Genomic DNA, 18,728 nt, shown 5'->3' with positions numbered 1-18,728 from the left:
AGGAAGAAACACTGAAACTTAATATTCTCTACACAATAATCTTATTACAGATCGAACAAGAGAAGGAAATTGGGTGTATTCTCTATCAGGGAACCACCCTTACTTTTTTCTTTTTAAGCAATTTAGGGACATCATAGAACACCTACATGACTGATTTGGAATCTGATACCCCTGAACAAGTGTCATGAGCTAATTATTACACCACCTCACTCAAAATGCATTCCATTATGAGCATTGCTGTTTTACTCCCAGATCATAATGGTACACCTGCACAGAAACACAGACAATGAAACTGCACATGAAGTAAGTAGTCTTGTAGATAGAATTTCAAACAATAAGAAATTAACTCTGTTATATTTTACATCATATCCATAAACATTTAGTTTGTATTAGTGTCCCATACATTACAGACATCAATAAATGCCTGTCTGCCATCCTCATAGATCAATTCTCACAGTTTACCCATAATTTTAGAACTTTTACGTGATGTTAAAATTGTATGTCTATCACGTTTCACTAAGGTTCGTGCCTAGTTTAAAATTATTCGCACAAATCTTCTCATGAAATTGATGGTTTTAAGTTACTTTCTTTAGAGCATGAAAGCATTTCACGCTAATGCTTAGTTCCCTTTGGAAAGGCATTTAAAACTTACTAATGTAATTGCTTAGTTAGTATATTCAAAGTCTCAGAAATTCTGAGTAGCAATTTATCTTCTTGTCGCAGCCACTAAATTAGCAGCGATGATAAATACACTAAGTGTCTATGGTACCACAACAGAGCTTGTTCTGCAACAGTCACAGCCTTAGCGTCTGCTTTCATGAAAGAAGAAATTTGAATTTTTCCTTCCAGCACTCAATTTGTGAGCGAGAGAATAATGAGATAATTTCTTGTAAAATAGCACAGAATGTTTCCCATTCAACTGTAAATGTCTGTCTAATAACCTCTATGCACTGTTAAACTCTGCCCTTCCCTTTTAAGCAAATACTTAGCTGTCTAATGACTGACCCACCTGTCCTAGATATCTACCAATTACTTGAATTCTAATGAGGTCTCTCTTTTCTTGTTCATACTTTGCTCCATTGCTGTCCACTTTTCCTTATGTTCCCTTTTAATTCTGAACTTTCCTGAATTAGATTTATCTAGCACCTTTTGTGCCAATTCTAACTTATCCAGGTCTCAAATTTCCTACGACACTGGCTTTTCATTGTTCCTATCTCTTAACCCATCCTCTTAGCCCTCTTTTTTTACCTTCGATCTTTGGTAGTTTTTCTATTTTAGTTTTCCAAACCCTTATTTTCTCCAACTCTCTACCCTTTTGTTGAACAAAGGAACAACCTGTTCTGGAAGTTACCATTTGTCAAATTTTATTTATTTTTGCCTAAACCGGTTGTGTAAGTACAAGATTTGTCTTTATAATGTGATTCTACAGCTCTAGTATCAGTACTGATGCCAGTGCTGTCAGAAGTAGGGTGTTAGATATCTGCAATTACAATAATGAATTGCTAATAAAATATGTAAAATTTACAAACAAAGATGGGACTGCCTACATACTTTTATGAGGTGCAACTTCCTGCACAGCCAATAAAAATATATAAATTAATAAAATAAAGTAGTTCTGTAATATTCTGACATATTATCTAATTATATACTTTTAATAATGAATTACATATATAATTTATGGGGAGCTGCATGCACGCGCGCAACCCTGAGCGCAGTCACACATGCACACGCACTGAGAGAGAGAAACTTTGTTTATTGAAAACTCAATAATTGGGTGAGTTGTTTTTAAATTACTTACATTCTGCCAAAATGTTCCATAGGGTCACTCTGTGTAAAGTCACTTTGTGAATCCTATGCTGACCACTTAGGAATTTAGTCATAATTGGTACATGGTTACCTGCATGTTTTAATATCAAAGTAAAACTGCCTAATTACACTGGCCTAACTCCAACCATTTTTGATAAATTCAGGTTTGAAAAATCAAGGGTGTGTAACTGGTCATATGTCAGACGTCAATTTCCCTATACAGGCACCTACTTACCACTCTGTAATGCGTTAACCTACAGACCCCAATTTTTGTATGCACATAGTATGTAGGCCACTAAGATGATCTAATGCATAAAAAGTAAGATACATCATTTAGATTTTGTACAAAAAATGTTAAACAAATTTCCCATGTTGTGCTTTAAATATGTGATTTATTTACTTTTTTTTAAGAATTTTAGATTTGCACAAGGAAGCAGTAGAGATTTTATTTTGTGTAACAATGAAAAGCATTTGGCACTACAATTAATAGTTCTTACCTTCACTTCAAAGACAACTCCATCACATTTTATTAACCTCAAAGTCCTGGGAGTGTGCGCAGACAACTGAATCTCATATTGACTTTTTGTTGCAATATTTACACATCTGGTAACAACCTTAAGTGCAAAGAATAATATACTAATTAACTTTATTTACTAACAAAGAACAGGATGAAAATGCCACTTACACCTGCCATCCACTTTCACTGTTACCGAGAATTGCTAAATAAAAACCATGTATTCCTTGAAAGACTGTTGCTAAAATGTTTGTGATTGACATGTAGGTCAGAACTGTAGACAGGCAAGGCCTGACAACTGTAACCAATCATTTATCTGGGAGTAGTTGTTGTATTTCACTGCTAAATGTCTTTTCAGTGAAAAGAATTATAAGAGGCAGTTGAGGTGCACAAATGAAGGAGTGTATCCTTGTTCTGTTACTGTAAATTAGAAAGATAATTTCAGTTAAACAGAAGAAATGGTGCAAGCAATAATGAGAGTTGTTAATAACTTTTTAAATTTACAGCAGTATATAGAAATACAAAAATTCTGCAAAGAACAGTTTCATAAACTCTTCTTTGCAGAATTTTTATATTTGCATAGATGGTTGCATAATTATAATGAACAAAATTGTTTTTAATAACTGTTCCATGTTGCATTTAACTGTTTTCCACGACATCTTGATCCAAAAACAAATGAGTTCACATAATGGTGAGTGATACGATTTTTTTACAGCACTTATGCTCAAGTTTATACAATGGTGCAATGTGACTCTGTAATGATGGGACCATCCACCTCACATATAACACTTGAGAAGGGGACCCAAACACGTAGTTAATCTTAACATCTTAAAATTCATGTGATGCCTCGGAAACGTGTCCTATGTACCAGTTTTCATCATATTTGAAAGCCACATACTGCCTGACTTGCAGCTGCTCCCACAAAGCATTTTGAAGAACTTCGACAGCAAGATTGCTCCCATCTGCATCTGCTGGAAGTCTCTTCATTAGAAAGATGTCCCAGTAGGGACTAGGAATGAATGGTACTATCATGTTGCTGGAACTGTCTGTATATAATGCTGTACCTCTCCTATGAAGAAACAAAAAACATATTAAAGCTGTATATTTCACTGAGTACCCTGTGCACAACTATTTCAGATTAACTAAAATAAATCTTGTTTTGAATGTGAACCTTGTTATTTACCAAGACGGAAACAATCTTTCCTTTCCTGTATGAAGTCTTGAAAAAATATTGTTGCTGTAAAGTATCAATACATTTTGTTTCAAAATTTAGGTAACATCTTTTGACCACTCTTGTGTTCTGAGCAGAAATTACACTACTCCTGTTAACTTTTCTTGATACATATACCACATGCTCTGTTACACTAACAACAGATACTACTCTGAAAATAATTCATGAAAATGAAGCAAGTGATAAAACTTGAATCTGTTGACTGTGAATTCAATGTCACGTTTCTGACTGAGGAACTCCATTACATCAGAAAAATGGATGCACCTTTCACAGGTGGAGTACAGTAAGGACACTTCCAAGAACACAATCACATAATGCATTTCTAGTGAAGAGGTATTCAACAGATGCAGATGGGAGCATTCTTTGCTATGGAAACTCTATGAAAATGCCTTGTAGGAACAGCTGCATATCGGGCAGTATGTCGCTTTCAAATACTATGAAAACTGGTACATAGGGCACATTTCCCACAATTAACGTGAATTTAAAGATGTTGAGATTAACTACAAGCTACCGCTAAATCACAATTCCTTTCATGTCACAGTAGGAATGATGATGTTTGGGTCCCCTTCTCCAAGGTGGATGTCCCATTGTTACAAAGCACATTTGACAGTTGTTGTTGTTGTTGTCTTCAGTCCTGAGACTGGTTTGATGCAGCTCTCCATGCTACTCTATCCTGTGCAAGCTTCTTCATCTCCCAGTACCTACTGCAACCTACATCCTTCAGAATCTGCTTAGTGTATTCATCTCTTGGTCTCCCTATATGATTTTTACCCTCCGATGCTAAATTTGTGATCCCTTGATGCCTCAGAACGTGTCCTACCAACCGGTCCCTTCTTCTTGTCAAGTTGTGCCACAAACTCTTCTTCTCCCCAATTCTGTTCAATACCTCCTCATTAGTTATGTGATCTACCCATCTAATCTTCAGCATTCTTCTGTAGCACCACATTTCAAAAGCTTCTATTCTCTTCTTGTCCAAACTATTTATCGTCCATGTTTCACTTCCATACATGGCTATACTCCATACAAATACTTTCAGAAACGACTTCCTGATACTTGAATCTATACTCGATGTTAACAAATTTCTCTCCTTCAGAAATGCTTTCCTTGCCATTGCCAGTCTACATTTGATATCCTCTCTACTTCGACCATCAACAGTTATTTTGCTCCCCAAATAGCAAAACTCCTTTATTACTTCAAGTGCCTCATTTCCTAATCTAATTCCTTCAACATCACCTGACTTAATTCGACTACATTCCATTATCCTCGTTTTGCTTTTGTTGATGTTCATCTTATACCCTCCTTTCAAGACACTGTCCATTCCGTTCAACTACTCTTCCAAGTCCTTTGCTGTCTCTGACAGAATTACAATGTCATCAGCGAACCTCAACATTTGTATTTCTTCTCCATGGATTTTAATACCTACTCCAAATTTTTCTTTTGTTTCCTTTACTGCTTGCTCAATATACAAATTAAATCACATCAGGGATAAGCTACAACCCTGTCTCACTCCCTTCCCAACCACTGCTTCCCTTTCATACCTCTCAACTCTTATAACTGTTATCTGGTTTCTGTACAAATTGTAAATAGCCTTTCGCTCCCTGTATTTTACCCCTGCCACCTTCAGAATTTGAAAGAGCATATTACAGTCAACATTTTCAAAAGCTTTCTCTAAGTTTACTAATGCTAGAAACGTAGGTTTGCTTTCCTTAATCTATTTTCTAAGATAAGTCGCAGGATCAGTATTGCCTCACGTGTTCCAACATTTCTGAGGAATCCAAACTGATCTTCCCCGAGGTCGGCTTCTACCAGTTTTTCCATTCATCTGTAAGAATTTGCGTTAGTATTTTGCAGCTGTGACTTATTAAACTGATAGTTCGGTAATTTTCACATCTGTCAACACCTGCTTTCTTTGGGATTGGAATTATTATATTCTTCTTGAAGTCTGAGGGTATTTCGCCTGTCTCATACATCTTGCTCACCAGATGGTAGAGTTTTGTCAGGACTGGCTCTCCCAAGGCCATCAGTAGTTCTAATTGAGTGTTGTCTACTCCCAGGGCCTTGTTTCGACTAAGGTCTTTCCGTGCTCTGTCAAACTCTTCACGCAGTATTGTATCTCTAATTTAATCTTCATCTACAGCATCTTCCATTTCCATAATATTGTCCTCAAGTACATCGCCCTTGTATAGACCCTCTATATACTCCTTCCACCTTTCTGCTTTTCCTTCTTTGCTTAGAACTGGGTTTCCATTTGAGCTCTTGATATTCATACAAGTGGTTCTCTTTTCTCCAAAGGTCTCTTTAATTTTCCTGTAGGCAGTATCTATCTTACCCCTATTGAGATAAGCCTCTACATCCTTACATTTGTCCTCTATCCATGCCTGCTTAGCCATTTTGCACTTCCTATTGATCTCATTTTTGAGACATTGTATTCCTTTTTACCTGCTTCATTTACTGAATTTTTATATTTTCTCCTTTAATCAATTAAATTCAATATTTCTTCTGTTACCCAAGGATTTCTAGTAGCCCTCGTCTTTTTACCTAAATGATCCTCTGCTGCCTTCACTACTTCATCTGTCAAAGCTACCCATTCTTCTTCTACTGTATTTCTTTCCCCCATACCTGTCAATTGTTCCCTTATGCTCTCCCTGAAACTCTGTACAACCTCTGGTTCTTTCAGTTTATCCAGGTCCCATCTCCTTAAATTTCCACCTATTTGCAGTTTCTTCATTTTTAATCTACAGTTCATAACCAATAGATTGTGGCCAGAGTCCACATCTGCCCCTGGAAATGTCTTACAATGTCATGGGTGACTGGAATTCGATAGCAGGAAAAGGGAGAGAAGGAAACATAGTGGGTGAATATGGATTGGGGGAGAGAAATGAAAGAGGAAACAGTCTGGTAGAATTTTGCACAGAGCATAACTTAATCATAGCTAACACTTGGTTCAAGAATCATAAAAGAAGGCTGTATACATGGAAGAACCCTGGAGATACTAGAAGGTATCAGATAGATCATATAATGGTAAGACAGAGATTTAGGAACCATTTGACAGAAGGTGCTGTGAAAAATTTCTCTCTTTCACCTGTACATGAACTCATTTCGTTTTTGGATCAAAATGTAATGGAAAACAAAGTTATGTGCAAGGTTGAAGAGTTTTAAAAATACAATTTTTTACTTTACAACTGAATTTGTTTATGACACTGACCTTTACGGAAGATCAGTGTCTGGGGGAAAAAAAGACCTGCAGATTATGAGATGTATGTCAGAACTATTTACCAAAACAAACTTTGTATACCCGAATGTCACAGTACCGGAACCTCTTCTTTCGTAAATCAAGCAGAATATACCAATATACATTTTAAAAAATGTTACTGATGTCTCGTATTGCTTGCACCTTTTCTTTTGTTTTACAGAAGTTATCTTTCAAATTTACAGTACCAGAATAAGGATATATCACCTTATTTGTGCACCCAAGCTGAAACAAATGATAACTGTGTCAAGGTCTTGCCTGTATCATTCTGATCTACATGTCAAACAAAAATATTTTAGCAACGATTTTTCACGCAAGACACACAGATTTTAATTACCAATGCCCTGTAGTGTTGAGTGTGAATGGTATGTGTAAGTGATGTTTTCAGTTTGTTCTTTGCAACTGAATAAATTTAGTTAGGATATTCTTCTTTGCACCTAAGAGTGTTACCAATGACGTACACACTTCAGCAAAAAGTGAAGTTGAAATTCAACTGTCTATGTACCCACCCAAGAAGTTTGTCAAATTTGACATTTTTTGGACGGAGTTGTTTTTAATTGAAGGTAAGAACTAATAATTTAATCACTGACTGGAAAAAGGAAGCAAGTCCTTTCTTTTTTCTTTCGAAAATAATCTAAGGTATACACAAATCAAAACGAGTTTTGCATCACCCCGGTTCCCAGACAGACGTTGACTGTGAATATTGTATTGCAGACAGTCACAGTCACTTTGTTCAAAGATGTCACTAAACCCACCCAAAGATGTAAACAACCATGTATGTCCAGCACCTATTAGATGAAAAGGGTCTGACAGCCGATCAGTTCCACTCATTCTACCAGAAAGGAGGAACACGGCTTGTGTTGTCTGTAGTTCAACCATGCGTAGACGGTCAACAGCACGGTTCGATTGTGTCCGCATTGTTACTCTGTGCCAGGAAGGGCTGTCAACAAGGGAAGTGTCCAAGCATCTCTGAGTGAACCAAAGTGATGATGTTCGGATGTGGAGAAGATACAGAGACAGGAACTGTCGATGACATGCTTCGCTCAGACCGCCAAAGGGCTACTACTGCCTGCGAATTATGTCTCGGAGGAACCCTGACAGCAACGCCACCGTGTTGAATAATGCTTTTTGTGCAGCCACATGATGTGTTATGACTCAAACTGTGCCTAATAGGCTGCATGATGCACAACTTCACACCCGACATCCATGGCGATGTACATCTTTGCAACCACAACACCATGCAGTGCTATACAGATGGGCACAAGAACATGCCGAATGGACCGCTCAAGATTGGCGTCATGTTCTCTTCACCAACGAGTGTCGCACATGACTTCAACCATACAATCATCGGATATGTTTTTGGAGGCAATCTGGTCAGGCTGAACCCCTTAGACACACTGTTCAGTGAGTGCAGCAAGGTGGAGGTTCCTTGCTATTTTTGGGTGGCTTTATGCGAGGTTGACGTATGCCGCTTGTGATGATGGAAGGTGCAGTAACGGCTGTACAATATGCGAATGGCATCCTCCGACGGATAGTGCAACCATACCGGCTGCATATCGGCGAGGCATTCGTCTCCGTGGATGAAAATTCGTTCCTCCATCGTGCACATCTTGTGAATGACTTCCTCCAGTATAATGACAGTGCAGAACCAGAGTGGCCAGCATGTTCTCCAGACATGAACCCCATCGAACACGCCTGGGATAGATTGAAAAGGGTTGTTTATGTGCGACGTGGCCCACTAACCATTCTGATAGATCTACACAGAATCTCCGTTGAGGAGTGGGACAATCTGGACCAACAGTGCCTTGATGAGCTTGTGGATAGTATGCCACAACAAATACAGGCATGCATCAGTGCAAGAGGACATGCTACTGGGTATTGGAGGTACCAGTGTGTACAGCAATCTGGACCACCACCTCTGAAGGTCTCGCTGTATGGTGGTACAGCATGCAATGTGTGGTTTTCAGGAGCAATAAAAAGGGGGGAAATGATGTTTATGTTGATCTCTACTCCAATTTTCTGTACAGGTTCCAGAACTCTCGGAACCAAGGTGATTGAAAACTTTTTTTGGTGTGTTTACATTTAATTTTTGAGCTGTCTACTCATCAATGAGTGGTAATGGGAAGAAAAAACCAGTATTAATACAAAAAGTACAGCATTTTAAAGTTTGTAGTTAGTGGAATAGTGAAGAATGTCCAGACATTCTCCTGATTTCCACTCACCAGTGTAAGCAGCATCGCCAGATATCAGGCAAAGAATGTTACAACAATGCTAAAAAGTGGCATTTAAACACATTGTTTCAGTTTTACTGTCCCATATTATTGTTAATGTGTTTATGTTAGTTGCTGTTTGTAGACCTGTAGCATGACGAATTAAAGTGACTCTGAAATTGAAAAAGTACACAGGAGAAGAAAAGATGTAACAAATATAGAAAGATGCAAGAGAGCTAGATCACTAGAACAGGAATACATTACCTCCAATGGATTACTTGTGCCCACAAAATGGTCTGGTCCACCATGCAAGTAAGTTTTATATAAATGTTTTCATGTGATGTTTGTCTTCATTTTACTGTTAAATATCTAAGTGAAGTATATTGTAGCTTGCTCAAACATTTTGTTTTGTTGCAGTTGTTCCAAAGTCTGTTTTGAACATTTCAAAGATGAGGATCAAATGGAAATAATTAGGAGATTTAATGATGGTAAAACTAAGAGGGGGAAAGATCTGTATTTAATGGGACTGATAGAGGATTCACCTGTACAAAGGAGGAGGAGCAGAAAAGAAAATCCGACACTTGTGAAGAAAGGTACATACAGATTCTTTGATATGAAACAGACCAAAAGGATACAGGTATGTCGCAAAGCATTTTGCAGTTTGCATGCTGTGAGTGATAAGGCTGTTGTACACTTAACAACATCCTTGTTAATGGATAGTCTCCAGATGAACGTAGAGGAAAGAATGTTAACAGGGGAAATATACAGGGTGTTTCAAAAATGACCGGTATATTTGAAACGGCAATACAAACTAAACGAGCAGCGATAGAAATACACCGTTTGTTGCAATATGCTTGAGACAACAGTACATTTTCAGGCAGACGAATTTTTGAAATTACAGTAGTTACAATTGTCAACAACAGATGGCGCTGCGGTCTGGGAAACTCTACAGTACGATATTTTCCACATATCCACCATGCGTAGCAATAATATGGCGTAGTCTCTGAATGAAATTACCCGAAACCTTTGACAACGTGTCTGGCGGAATGGCTTCACATGCAGATTAGATGTACTGCTTCAGCTGTTCAATTGTTTCTGGATTCTGGCGGTACACCTGGTCTTTCAAGTGCCCCCACAGAAAGAAGTCACAGGGGTTCATGTCTGGCGAATAGGGAGGCCAATCCACGCCGCCTCCTGTATCTTTCGGATAGCCCAAAGCAATCACACAATCATCGAAATATTCATTCAGGAAATTAAAGACGTCGGCCGTGCGATGTGGCCGGGCACCATCTTGCATAAATCACGAGGTGTTCGCAGTGTCGTCTAAGGCAGTTTGTACCGCCACAAATTCACGAAGAATGTCCAGATAGCGTGATGCAGTAATCGTTTCGGATCTGAAAAATGGGTCAATGATTCCTTTGGAAGAAATGGCGGCCCAGACCAGTACTTTTTGAGGATGCAGGGACGATGGGACTGCAACATGGGGCTTTTCGGTTCCCCATATGCGCCAGTTCTGTTTATTGACGAAGCCGTCCAGGTAAAAATAAGCTTCGTCAGTAAACCAAATGCTGCCCACATGCATATCGCCGTCATCAATCCTGTGCACTGTATCGTTAGCGAATGTCTCTCGTGCAGCAATGGTAGCGGCGCTGAGGGGTTGCCGCGTTTGAATTTTGTATGGATAGAGGTGTAAACTCTGGCGCATGAGACGATACGTGGACGTTGGCGTCATGTGGACCGCAGGTGCAACACGGCGAACGGAAACCCGAGGCCGCTGTTGGATCACCTGCTGCACTAGCTGCGCGTTGCCCTCTGTGGTTGCCGTACGCAGTCGCCCTACCTTTCCAGCACGTTCATCCGTCACGTTCCCAGTCTGTTGAAATTTTTCAAACAGATCCTTTATTGTATTGCTTTTCAGTCCTTTGGTTACATTAAACCTCCGTTGAAAACTTCGTCTTGTTGCAACAACAGTGTGTTCTAGGCGGTGGAATTCCAACACCAGAAAAATCCTCTGTTCTAAGGAATAAACCATGTTGTCCACAGCACACTTGCATGTTGTGAACAGCACACGCTTACAGCATAAAGACAACGTACAGAATGGCGCACCCACAGACTGCGTTGTCTTCTATATCTTTCACATCACTTGCAGCGCCATCTGTTGTTGAAAATTGTAACTACTGTAATTTCGAAAGTTCGTCCGCCTGAAAACGTACTGTTGTTCCAAGCATATTGCAACAAATGGTGTATTTCTATCGCTGCTCGTTTAGTTTTTATTGCCGTTTCAAATATACTGGTCATTTTTGAAACACCCTGTAGCTGGAGCAGATGTCACTGCTAAGACTGATGCTCATATTTGATCTTCCCCAACCCACCAGTCACACTACAGTGGCAAAAGTATTGTATATTTGGATTCCAACATAAATATGAGAAAGATGCACGACTTGTATTGTATCAGAAACCCGGAATTGACGGTGAAGTTTCAATATTATCTCAAAAACTTCAATGAAAATTTTCATTATAGATTCGGTCGTCCACACGTAGATGTACATTCTGCGTGTGAGGAGCTTCTATCCAAAAATTAAATCTCTATTCTTGAACGGAATTGCAAAACGAGTGGCTGACACAGATTTGATGGGTCACAAGCGATGAGCATCCAAGTTTTATAAAACCCGACAAGAGGTGATAAGACTGTGTGCTAGAAGGAATGATAGAGGATCTGGCCTGGCACTGTAAGAAATATAGAAGACTATGTCAAAGAAAGATGCAAGAGAGATAGATCACTAGGATCTGGTGTTCTGATTATATGCAAAATGTTCCCCTTCCTTTTATTCCTGCACAGGAAATGCTCTACTTAAGAAAACCGTGGCTTTTTGTATTCGGAATCCATAACCTGAAAGACAATAGAGCACAATTTTACTGCTACCGTGAAGGATAAGGCAATCGATGTCCCATTGAAGTGTGCACATTTCTCAGTGACTGCGTAAGTGGACTACCTGACTCAGTGAAAGCACTACATGTGTTCAGTGATTCTTGTGGCGGGCAAAACAAAAACAATACTGTTGTGTGGTACCTGATGTATCTTCCAATGACAGGAAAATTTCAAATAATTCAGCATTATTTTCCTGTTCGAGGTCACTCCTTCCTCCCATGTGATAGGGACTTTGCCATAATAAAGAGAGTCATATGACAACAAGACAGAATCTCCTCTGTCAAACAGTACATTGAAATGATAGTTAATTCAAGAAAAACACTGAATTCGTTTCAAGTCAAAATTATTGAACATAAAGATATTATTGACTTTAAGAAATGGTGGCCACACCACTTTAAAAAATCTTCAGTTGCCATAAATGGTCAAGCAAAGAAAGATTTTTCGCTTACTAAATTTTGGCATTTGACCTATAAGCATCAGAATCCAGAGTATGTTTGTTCAGAATGGATAGACGGACTGCTTTGCAAAACACACAGGCTTTTTAAAGGAAAACAACTACCTGATTATCCCAGAACTATGGCATACAACGGTAAGATTCCTATAAATACGCATAAGCTGCAAGAGCCTAATAAAATAATGAAGTACATTCCATTAGAGCATCAAGACATTTTTTAACAACATTCTTCAGTGGCCCACAGGAAATAATGATTTCCAGTCTGATGTAGAAGATTAGAACTTCCAAAGAGACAACAGTACATTTGATGAAGATTAAAGTGTTAAAGAATATTGTTAATTACAATTTTTTTTAATATTCTATGACAGTACATTGTTGTTCTTAAGATTTTTACTAAATAAATTGTTAGAACATAAATAAAAATAAATAGATGAGTAAACCTATGTTATTGTGACATTCTTTGCTAACTCCCCATGAGAGGATCATTTATAGGAAAAGGGACAAATGTCCACCAACTTCCAAACAGGATAGCATCAAAAATATTTATCAACTGCACTGGAACGACTCATCACTGTGTACAGATAACCTAGTTCTATAAGTTTGTAATGGACCACAAAACTGTAAGAACAATACTGTAAGTTTTAACAGGTCTTTTAGTTTGCTCTAAACAGAGGTGATTGGATTTTCTTCCTTTTTCCAATCAGTGATTCAATTACACTGCCCAATGCTTTCCACTATTATTTATACTTAATACAGACTAAAGAGTTACAGCGCATAAACTGAGGTCTCTACTGTTATCAGAATTAAGCTTTGTCTAAAAAAAAGAAAAGTAGATGGCGGACGGACACACACACACACACACACACACACACACACACACACACACACACACACACAGAGAGAGAGAGAGAGAGAGAGAGAGAGAGAGAGAGAGAGAGAGAGAGAGAGAGAGGGGGGGGGGGGAATTGGGGTCTGTAAGTGAACCCATTACTGAGTAGTAGGTCTCTGAAATAGGGAAATTGGCATCCTACTAATGACCAGGTACACTTACAGGAGTTTTCAAAGCTGAATTTATTGAAAATGGCTAGAGTTGGGACAGCACTATTTGGCATCCTACTAATGACCAGGTACACTTACACGAGTTTTCAAAGCTGAATTTATTGAAAATGGCTAGAGTTGGGACAGCACTATTTGGCAGTTTACTATGAAGACACATAGGTATCCCTTTACCAAATATGACTAAATTCCAAAATGGTCACCTGAATACCCCTTGTGAGATCCCATGCTATGAATGTATTACCACATTTAATTATTTATTTGTGTTTCTACTCACTGTAATTGGACTTAACCTTCTGAAGGTAAGGACTATTCATCCCATTTGTCTCACAGTTGAATGAATAGAGTCTTTATACTTGTTTAGAGTCTACAAATAACCATACATAAATACTTACTTGGACACTGGTTAGCAGGACAAGACCAGTTGCTGACAAGTGCAAATAGGATGGAGCATCTCTTAGAATGCAAAAGTTTTGTGATGTATTTGCTATCTACATTTACAGTCTCTAACTTTAGAAAAATTGGAAGTAGATGTTTTTATTGCTGCTGGATAAACAAGACTAATATTAAATACATTTGACTGTTGATGCACATTACAAATGAAATTTGTGATACTATACAAAAGCTATTTATTATAGTTATAATTTATGACAGCCCAAAAACATTCCTGAAGGACTTTGTACTGACAGAATTACTATTCATACACAACACTATAAAGTGCACATATACTCAATGAAATCTCCTGACAAGAGTGAAATTGTGTGTTGGGCCGTAGTTAGAACTCGAGGCGTTTTTCTTTTGTCGACAGTGCTTTAACCAACGGAGCCACCGAAATGTGCATAACAACACACACTAGTTTCATGAAGTATGCAGAAAGATGTCAGTGAAGTTTTGTAAGGCTATAGAGAAGAGGTAATGACTACCTGGAGGGAGGCCATGAGATGAACTCAGGTAACTGCTGATAAATTATCTACAAAATTCAAAGGTCTGAGTTCATCTCCTTGCATGGAAAATAGTAAAGATTCTGAGTTAGATGCACATTTGTGTAATTCATGATAAACCCCCAATCCCCATTATTTGTAAGCCAAACAGTGTCTACGGAAATAATTTTAATCGCCACACTTTATACCGGATAATTGCTAGTCAGTTAACACAAATTTTATAATTGCGACTTGTCATATATGAGTATCACTGAACAAATATTCATGTCCCTTTAGAGCATTCAGGCCAATCTGTGTAATACGTACAAATGAGCCAAACTTCAAAAAACAGGAAAGAAACAGAATTTATAAACATCTAAGGAGATGCTACACACATAATTTCTTCTTTCTTCCATTTCACTATATACAAGTTCAAGATGAATTTATATCAGTCTGATAAAGTGCAACTAAAACTTGAGAGAAACTGAACCGAAGGTTTCAAGGTTTTACAATAAACACTTCTGTAGGTGCATATGAAAGTTTATTTATCAAATAATTATGGAAAAATCGCAATACATTATTAAAATGTTTGGTCAACAATTTTTCAAAAATTTAATGAACAGAAATGAAAGTAAAATCTACAAATGACTGTTTTACACACTTACTGACAACAAAGTGCAGAGTATTAACTGCATAAAATATACCATTGTTTTTCTTACTATATAAAATATGAAACTTAGTTCAGGTAATTTTATCTGTTCATATCAGTACCTATCTCTTGAGAGAGATCGTGAACGAGACCGACGGGGAGAGCGGCTTCTAGAACGCGATCTGCTATATGACCTCCTACGGGGAGAGCGAGATCTTGATCGCCAGGACCTCCTGCCACCCTCACGACTTCTCCCTGTTGACATCTCAACACGAACACGTGTGCCACAGAGACGTGTACCGTCCAGAGCTCGCACTGCATCCTCTGCATCCCTAGGGTCTGCAAACTCAATAAAAGCAAAACCAGGTGGGTTCCTTGCTACCCAAACATCTTTCAGCGGGCCAAACTTGCTGAAGGCAGTCTCTAACTCATATTTCGACGTGTTGCTCCCCAGGTTACCCACGTACACCTTGCACGAAAGGTCCCATTCACGGTATCGAGACATGTTTTCCGGCAGATGGCAAGATGTTGTAAATGGGAGCCCTGAAACAATTGTTTAAGTACTGAAAGTGGTCCCACTTGCCCATATTGAATTTTTAACGCCATATAAATACAAATTATTTTTTTCAGAGACTAATGTAGGAAAGAATAAATAAATAAGTAAAAAATGTGAGGTATTTTAACAGTATTTTCAACACAAACATAAAAATCAAGTTACATTTCCGGAATGCAAAAAACTACGTCTCCTGTTGGTAAAAGTCTAGAATAGGGCCAGTGGCATACTTACGTGTTTCGTGCAGGAATGTTGTCAGCACTTGCCATGAGGTATGATGGGAACAAAAGCAGGTGTGTCAGCTGTATGTGTGACACAGCCAATGAGAGAGGAGCAGCAGGCAGACGACGTGTTTCGAAGTAATACATTTGGAAGAAAGGGTGAAAGATTGCTGTAAATGAGTATTATAAATTTAATTGTTCCTTGTTTGAGCTGCAGCTATTTAAACTGTGCTAGTATCTGCAAACCAAGGACAACGGAACAACTTATGATATATTCGAAAAAGCACTGAAATAATGCCCTGCTCTGTAATGCTATGCGACTGATCTGCACGAGCACACTGATAAGTGGATCAGTGTTGCAATTAAAAATCATGGGGGGGCAGGAGGTGTTTCACTGTTTATTAATGATAAACACTGATGCACTTACCTTCTCCCATGACTGAAATAAAAAACATTGATCCACTATCTCAAAGTGGCGGCTTTTGCTCCACTTCCAGATGATTCCAGCCACACAAACCTTCGATTCTTTAAGAATCATTTTACAACCATATTTGATACATTTTTGTGTCTGTACAGTTAATCCACACGACAACCAATGGACTACATCACTGTGCAGAACTAAATCACTCTTAAATCAATCCATGTAATAGCACTTGCTGTCATGAACACAAAATATTTCTCTCAAAACTCTCTAATGCATCGAAAAACAGCAAACAAGGCAATGGTTTCCAATCCAGTGTTAGAAATAAGCTGCCTCTGTTCTTGCCTCTCACCAATTATGTCAAAATCTTCCCACTGGCTACGTGAAACTGAAGCATTGCTAACCTATGAGCAGTAGACAATCACTGCTGTAACTGCCGCTGGCCCTGATCTAGACTTTAGCTTTTCCTGAATTACGCTGCAGGAAGAATGCCATAATTGCACTATGGTAAAAATCAATACAAAGCACATTCACAATTTTACATTCAGTAAATAACGAAAGGGTTCATATAGCACCAAATCAGCAAATATGCATAAACAATTATATTTTAAAACCATAATAACAAGCATTTCATATGTCTCGGAGAACCGATGCAATGTGAATTAATACAAAACCATATAGCAACTACTCTAGTTTCAGACAGGAACAATCACAGAAATATCTCTCTTAAGATAATAGAAAAATTTCTTAATCTCAAGTTAACTAACTGAGTAGCTGAAAGGATTGTGTTTTTTTACGTAAAACAATACTGAAATATAGTGATTTCATAACACTTTAATTAGTTTCAAGAGCTTCAGTATGAGAGAGACTTATAGTGGGCCATGACAAGTGGAAGGGATAGTAAGGTGACGGGTAAGTGGTAAGATATGCAGTATATATTGTGTATTTCACCTACCTCTCTATGTATTGATATGTGCTTGTATGATGTATGTGGTTGCCTGTAACGGAAGACACCTTCATTTAATATGAAATACCATCAATCAAAGAATTAAGCTTGCATTTATTTCTACTCTGAGGAACACTTATGATGTATTTTACTTAGCAACCCTCTGAGATATACCTGAAACTGACTCAAACTTTTATCTGTAATTTGCTGATATTTATTAATACTCCTGTTTTTGAATGTAAAGATCGACAGTTATTCATAATTCAACTATTTGTAAACATCTAACACTTTATCCTCCAAATAAAGCCTTGACATTTTGCTAAGAGACCTTCTGCAGTTGTGTTGCTCGGAAAGTTACAAGATAGTGTGTTAAAACCAATTATTAAATAACAGCAGCAACGCTGTCTATGGGACCCAAGGAATGCTGTACTGCAGGGAGAAACAGCAAAACATTCTTGACATTGACTGGGTGACAACAAAACTTTACAATTATGAAAAAGTCGGTAAATATGGAAATTAACCGTTGGTGATTGACTGGAATGTGGGAGATATGTTATACATCAGGGCAGCGAGAAAATATTTTACCACACAAGCTAGTTCTTGAACTTTCCATAACAACTTTCCCTATATAGATGAAACAGGGCTTGGCTGTGGGGAGTCATCGTTATATTCCGACTCCCTAAACGACAGCAGACACTAAGCACTAGTTGTCCGCAATATCATACAGTCTGCCGTTTTAAGTCGAATGCTGTTTGTCAATCACACACCTGAGACTGAAATACTGGGCTTCAAATGGATTCGAGTTTATGATAAAATACTAATTAATCATCAAATCTTCAGTTTTAAGTCACTAGATTTTCGCACACCATCAGTACAAGTTAATTCACGTTTCTGACTAACTTCCGATAACAAGGAAGGCCGAAGTGATAAAAGTCAAAGACTTTTTCTTCAGTTACATTCATTTCTAGAATTTTCAGTCTGAGACTTAGGGGTGAAAATACATGGGGTGGCGAGCAACCGGTAACAGGGAAAGGTTAAGTACATAGGCCAATACATTCGGGTTTCCTTCCATTCCAGTCATTGCGTAATCCATGCAGGTAATTCATAAATCAGATTGTTAGCTAAACAAAGTGGTGGTTAATATTACGACCCTTGTACTAAAGGCACCCTTACAGCTACTCAACTTTTATACTTACGGGACACGAACACAGAAATTACAACAAATTTACGTTCTCGAGAGTTGATCCTGCTACTGTTGTACGGCTTTTCCCGGCATGTTTCGTACGTCAACAAAGACTACAAGCATGTTCGTTGGACACAACTATGTAGTCAGTTGGTGTGAGCAAACCTATTTCAAAATGAAATTGCTCGCTTCCATATGCCCTAGTCCCGAATATCAAAATAAATTTTCATAAAAAGACATGCTATACATTTTTTTTAACAAAAGTTAAGTACAGAGAAATTACCACACGCTTGCAATAAATCCTGAAGAGTAATTAAAATTTTAAGTATAGGCGAAAGCTAATCAATATAACGAAATAATATTAAAATTTCTGATGAAATCCTAG

At 38.1% G+C, this 18,728-nt stretch overlaps 1 protein-coding gene across 8 annotated transcripts in view; it reads right to left on the bottom strand.

The window, feature by feature from the left end:
• The window catches only part of LOC126343484 (COMM domain-containing protein 4-like), a 492,684-nt gene extending 473,970 nt beyond the window's left edge, over positions 1 to 18,714 (bottom strand). For 4 of the 8 annotated variants that reach the window (XM_050001946.1, XM_050001944.1, XM_050001943.1 and 1 more), the window contains exons 1-2: positions 18,357 to 18,566; positions 17,170 to 17,212 (exon numbers count right to left, since the gene is read on the bottom strand). The gene's annotated coding sequence lies outside the window, so the exon portion shown is untranslated. Of the gene's footprint in view, positions 1 to 17,169; positions 17,213 to 17,927; positions 18,335 to 18,356; positions 18,567 to 18,626 lie in introns of those variants that run through there. The other 4 variants (XM_050001949.1, XM_050001942.1, XM_050001947.1 and 1 more) reach the window with 2 other exon arrangements.
• Between the last annotated feature and the right edge of the window lie 14 nt (positions 18,715 to 18,728).

Source organism: Schistocerca gregaria, chromosome 1 (genome assembly GCF_023897955.1).
Source record: "Schistocerca gregaria isolate iqSchGreg1 chromosome 1, iqSchGreg1.2, whole genome shotgun sequence".
Lineage (NCBI taxonomy): Eukaryota > Metazoa > Arthropoda > Insecta > Orthoptera > Acrididae > Schistocerca > Schistocerca gregaria.
The sequence above is the reverse complement of the archived record's forward strand: the minus strand, read 5'-3'. Positions and strand labels throughout refer to the sequence as shown.